General features: G+C 44.1%; 1 protein-coding gene across 1 annotated transcript in view; it reads right to left on the reverse strand.

The window, feature by feature from the left end:
• The window catches only part of zmynd11 (zinc finger, MYND-type containing 11), a 28663-nt gene extending 24029 nt beyond the window's left edge, over nucleotides 1-4634 (reverse strand). The window contains exon 1 of the mRNA XM_083928703.1: nucleotides 4491-4634. The gene's annotated coding sequence lies outside the window, so the exon portion shown is untranslated. The remainder of the gene's footprint in view (nucleotides 1-4490) is intronic.
• Nucleotides 4635-6000: the final 1366 nt, after the last annotated feature.

Raw genomic sequence — 6000 nt, forward strand, 5'->3', positions numbered from 1 at the left:
TTCGACTGCATCACAAAAACATGGGGCCTTTTTCTTTCTTCTAACTTTTACAAATAAAATGTATTATAAAACAAAAGTGGAGACATATCTGCAAAAAGTACAAAAGTTTAAAGCTGGTCGAAAATCACATCGGTGTAGGCACATGGCAAAGGCAAAATGAATATTTCATTCAAGAACAAGTGACGCGTCAGATCCTGTCGTACATCTTTGCCCTCCTCTACATCCTGTGCCAAAGCCTCAGGGCCTCGGGCGACTTTGAGAGAGGGAAACACGCGGCACACATCTTTAATACTTAATAGAAATAGTTTGCAATTATGACAGCGCCGTACACTAGACTTATAACGTACGAGCTCTCTGCGGTTCGTATCCTCTCGTCTTCGGCTTCATACTGTTGTAATACTTTCCAAACTCTCCTGTTCTTTTCAAGTGTGTTTTGTCTCGCCGCCTGCAACCTTCTGCCTCTCTTCTCTAGCTTTGTGTCATTGTCTGTGCTTAGAAAAACAATGTCACAGCCGGCCGCCCGCCAACGTTGAGGAGGAACTATGAAAAACTCAATTCTAATGGAAAACAGCGTGTCTGCAACCAAAAACCTTGTGGAGTCGAATCGAATAAAGTCGAGTTACACTTTGTTGGAAAAGAACCAAAATGAAGGATTGCCCTTTAATGTCCTATTCAAGCACCATTTATTTAAAATAATGCAAACATGTAATAAATGTGTTCCTCCTGAAAAGCAGTGGTTACATGTCACACATGCATATCAGGCCCTGTTGTTGTTAGGAGGACATTCTTAATACCTCAGGCCATTTCCCTCGGTGACATGTGGACATCAAAAGGAACACTGTGATGCTGATGGATGCTCAGAAAATGTCAAGAGGGAATATGACATGGAAAACTCTTAGAGATCTTCAAAGGTTTTGAGTAATACTGGCTGCCTCTTTACTGTGGTGCACAGGCCCGGCCTTCCCCGAAAATCTTCAAATCCCATTTTATGCGGTCCTCCTCTTAACCATCCGTGAAACTTAAGATGTCACTTTCATAAATCGCAGCCAAAAACGACCCATATTAATGCCGGGAGCGTTTTCATATGAAGGAGGAGGCTTGGCTTTAGCGCACTTTATGGTAAAAGGGGCTTTGACGGATGTCAAGAGAGGATGTTCATCTTTACACTTTTCTCATGAGAGCGTGAGCTGTGGTTCAGAGTGAAAGGAACACATGTATGGAAAATATTTGGTGTTGAGAGCAAGTCACCCAAAAATAAAATGCAAATGAAGCTCAAATCAACACAAACCATGTGTTCAGCTGCTGCAGAATATAATGTCTAGAAATGTAGGGGTTCGTATTTTTGTCATGTCATAAAGGAGGTTTCTTAAATAATTAAAATGGTGTGTGATATATTAAGCTCTTTCAGAATAGTATTGTGTATTTCTGCTTTATTTCAGACGTGTACAGACTAAGGAATAATTCACTAACTCCGTGGTAGCAGATATAGCAGCTGGAAGGAAAGTAGATCTTTTCTATGTGGATTTTGAGCAAATTTTGCAGCAATATGAATCTGAAAATGTACTTAAAAAACTGCTTTGCTGAACAATGACTTTATTAAATCATCATTCATTCATTCATCCTTAACCGCTTGTCCCAGTCAGGGTCGCGGGGGGCTGGAGCCGATCCCAGCTGACATCAGGCGTGAGGCGGGGTACACCCTGGACAGGACGCGTGTCTATCACAGGACACATAGAGACAAACAGAGACAGACAACCATTCACACCTAAGGGCAATTTTAGAGTCATCAATTAACCTAACACGTGCACGTCTTTGGATTGTTGGAGGAAACCGGAGAACCCGGAGGAAACCCACGCAGACACGGGGAGAGCATGCAAACTCCACACAGAAGGGCCCCAGCTGAGATGCCAACCTGGAACCTTCTCGCTGTGAGGCGACAGTGCTAACCACTACACCACCATATTTAAAATTATCATATATTATATATACAATGTATTCAATGGTCAAACAGTTATTCAGTACCAGTCAATTGCTGATTATTTAAATAAAGAATAAGTAGCTATATGACACCATTTCAGCATTATGTGTTCTGTAAATAAGGTTTTCATAACGAGGCATATCGGGAAACATACAGATGCAATTTAGAGACCACTGAATTTTTTCCTGAAATCACCGTCTCCACATGTATGACAGTCATGTGATTCACGTTTCTGTTCAATTCCGACACAAGCACGCCTCATTCTACTTAATGAAGTACTGATTAGGTGATCACCTGATCAAAATACGAGAATTATACCTAAATTGACAAGTAAAAAAATATATATTGATGGGTAAAAACAATGCTAGTGGTACCTCAAAAGTTATTTGAATCTAAACATAACTATTGACCGGGCCAAAAGAGTTGAAAAGAAACTTTTTGACGTCATCTTCTTTGATGAGTCCAATTTTTAGCTTTGCCCCACACCTGGCAGTCTAATGGTGGGACAGAGACCTGGAGAGGCCTACAAGCCAGTGCCTATATATATATATATATAAATTAAAAATTGCCTGTAGGTGTGAATGGTTGTCTTTCTCTGTTCGTCTCTATGTGCCCTGCGATAGACTGGTGTCCTGTCCAGGGTGTATCCCGCCTCACGCCCGATGTCAGCTGGGATCGGCTCCAGCCCCCCACGACAGGGACAAGCGGTTGAAGATGAATGAATGAATGAATCTGTGTGTGTGTGTGTGTCTTTGATCAGCCGGCCGATATATTGGTCTGGCTCTAGAACAGACTAGATCTGAGTCTGAGTTGCACAGATATCAGCATGATGCAGTTGATATCGGAGTTTACAAGTCAGGCTCAACTTAAGCACTAAGTGTCAACATCTGCTCTTCTATAAATGAGTCTAAATCGTCCATCTCTATTGGATTTTCTGCCTATTGTTTCTTGCTTGCATAATTTCGCAAATTATAAAGATGAAACACGAGATGTACAATGAATGCCGGATGTGCTAAAGAATGAGTTAAAGCCACAATGAATGCAACGATGCTGCTTCCAGAACGTGGATTACGTAGGATTTTTACACTTTTGTCACTATAAATAAATGTGACATTAAAAGGTTATGCAGTGTCTGTCCAAAAATCAGAAATTGCTTAGTGATAGCAATGGTGTCGGTGTATAAATATTGTGAAATGTACTATACTCCGGAGAAGCAGGACATGCAGTGGAATAACCCCCAACTTGGCTTTGAACATGGCAGCACTCTTTGTTGAGACACAGAAAGAGGGAAATCCACCTAGACATTACAATGTGGCAGTTTAGCAGACTTCAGAGTGTCACAACGCAGCTTTAGGAGAAGGAGGGAGATAGGTGCCTTGAGTAAAGGGAGCTTCCCCCATCCTGGATGAAGTACAGCAGGTGTGAAGGATGGCCACCTGTGCCCTGACTCTCCCTCCTCCATATGCTGGCACGTACACAACACAGCCACCTCTGCCTGGCACAGGGCTGCCAGCCTGCACCCCTGTCTCCAGAGAGCCACTTCTACATGATGACAGGAAAACGGCTCTGCATGTCAAAGTGCTCCCCAATCAATAAAGCAGCAAGGTGTGCGACACCTGAGGCCAATTAGAAGACAACAAACACGGGTCGGGAGGGTTTGTGTCTCCCTGGGTAAGCAATAAAAAAAACCTGACAGCTCGGGTACATCCAGAAGCATCCCTGTTAGGTGTGATATCAGGTAAATCAACTGTGTCAGACAGGGTTTGGAGGATGTCAAGCATCACGACTCTCTGCCGTCCACCGCTAGCCAGCTAATGGCAACCACACTGACACCGCTATGAGACCAAATGGACACTCGTGTGAAAGCTCACCTGGATTATAACACTGTCATTTCAAACTCAAAGGCGAATCTCGTTATTTAAATGGCACAATAAACACCACTCGTTGATTTGGCAACAAAGAAGTTAGCCGTGGAAGGCCACGGCACTGCCATTCAATAAGCTGACTTTAGCTAGCAACAAGCTAGCTAACATGGAAACCGAAGCGTGTCGGGGAAAGATTAGCATTTAAACCTAATTAAACAATCAACACAGTTAACTTCCATTTCTATAGTGAATTCTAACATAACGCCCCCGAACAAACTCGTAAAATGAATGATTGGCTGGCAGACAGGCTGTGGTGGTGAGTTCATTTTTGTTAGCTATGCTAGTAAATTGTTACGTAGCATAGCTAACCGTAACTGGTTGGATGGTAACCCTAAGCTAGCCAACTGGTCGGCGAACATGGACGAGATCCACAAACAAAGCGACGAGCCGATGGTGTTTCGGGTACAAGTGAAGCCCCTATCCGCCGACACAACACTGCGAAGCGCACTCGTTTGTTTTGGAGGGCGCCATGTTCACAGTCCTCCATCACGGGACAGAAACGGCAGCTAGTGCTAAGCTAACGGTGCTAGCTGCAGTGTTGTCACTCAGAGTTGAGCCGTTTCCATCAGAGTAACAATCAAACTCACCTTCGCTACGGTGTCACTAACACACAGCGCCGCAGGAAATCCGCGAAGGACTGGAGGCGAGGCCGCTTACATCAGTATTTGTCGGGCTCGGCTGGTGGTTTGTGTCCAGCTGGCCACAGTACAGCAGCGCTGGGCTGGGAGGTAAACACAGACAGTCAACAGAGCCGAGCCGAGCCGAGCGGAGCTGCTGAGCCACACGGAGAACTCTAGTGGTGGAATCCGACACACTACACCTAACAGCCGGGGTAATTAAAGGAGCTGTCCGGCCACTTCACATGTCAAAATCAATGATACCACTAGTTTGTTAGAATAATTTCTTTATTTGTTTCGCAATGGGGAAATTCAATTTACACACACACTAATAGATTTGATAGTGCTGTACAATTCATACATTAAGAGTACTTGTCACTGTGGAATAACAATGGAGAATGCTTTGGTGTTGATTAGAAGCTTGCACTGTTGGTTGACTGACACACACACACACACACACACACACACACACACACACACACACACACACACACACACACACACACAACTAATGGAGCGAGGGGGGTGCCAGTGACCGGTGCCCCGAGCAGTTGGGGGTTCGGTGCCTTGCTCAACAGCACCTCGGCAGTGCCCAGGAGATGAATTGGCACCACTCCAGCCACCAGTCCACGCTCCATTTGTGGTCCATTCATGGTCCATTCACAGGGACTCGAACCAGTGACCCTTCCCAGCCAAGTCACCTATGGACTGAGCTACCACCGCCCTAATCAGCTTTATTGTGTAAGTTTGACATACAGCTAGAAACAAGGACGAACAGCTGGTCAAGGGTAAACCATAAATATCAAAATAAGAAGCAGAAATGCTTTTTTGAGTGATAATTAATATATTATAAATCATTAATATCAACTAAAATTAAATATGCTGACATCAATCTTTTTATAATGTTAAGACAAGTTATGATTATTATATTCTAAATGATAATTATTATACTATGAATAAATAATTATGGAGAAGGGTGGCATTAAATACGTTATACTTCTTCCCGCTCCTTTTTCATCTCATCTCATCTTCATCCGCTTATCCGGGGTCGGGTCTCGGGGGCAGCAGCTTTAGCAGGGGACCCCAAACTTCCCTTTCCCGGGCCACATTAACCAGCTCTAACTGGGGGATCCCGAGGCGTTCCAAGGCCAGTGTGGAGATCTAATCTCTCCACCTGGTCCTGGGTCTTCCCCGAGGCCTCCTCCCAGCTGGACGTGCCTGGAACAGCTCCCTAGGGAGGCGCCCAGGGGGAATTTGTTTAGGATGTACTCAACACTACTCTATAAATTGAAAAATAGAGAAATATATATGATACACACACGCACGCACGCACACACACACACAAACACACACACACACACACACACACACACACACACGTACGTACGTGCTGACATAAAGATACACAATATATAACAGCAGTGTAACAAACAGTTGTGCTGAAAAATGGTCTTTGTTGTGCATTTTAAATAGGCAGTAT

The sequence above is a fragment of the Echiichthys vipera genome (assembly GCF_963691815.1).
Source record: "Echiichthys vipera genome assembly, chromosome: 15".
Lineage (NCBI taxonomy): Eukaryota > Metazoa > Chordata > Actinopteri > Perciformes > Trachinidae > Echiichthys > Echiichthys vipera.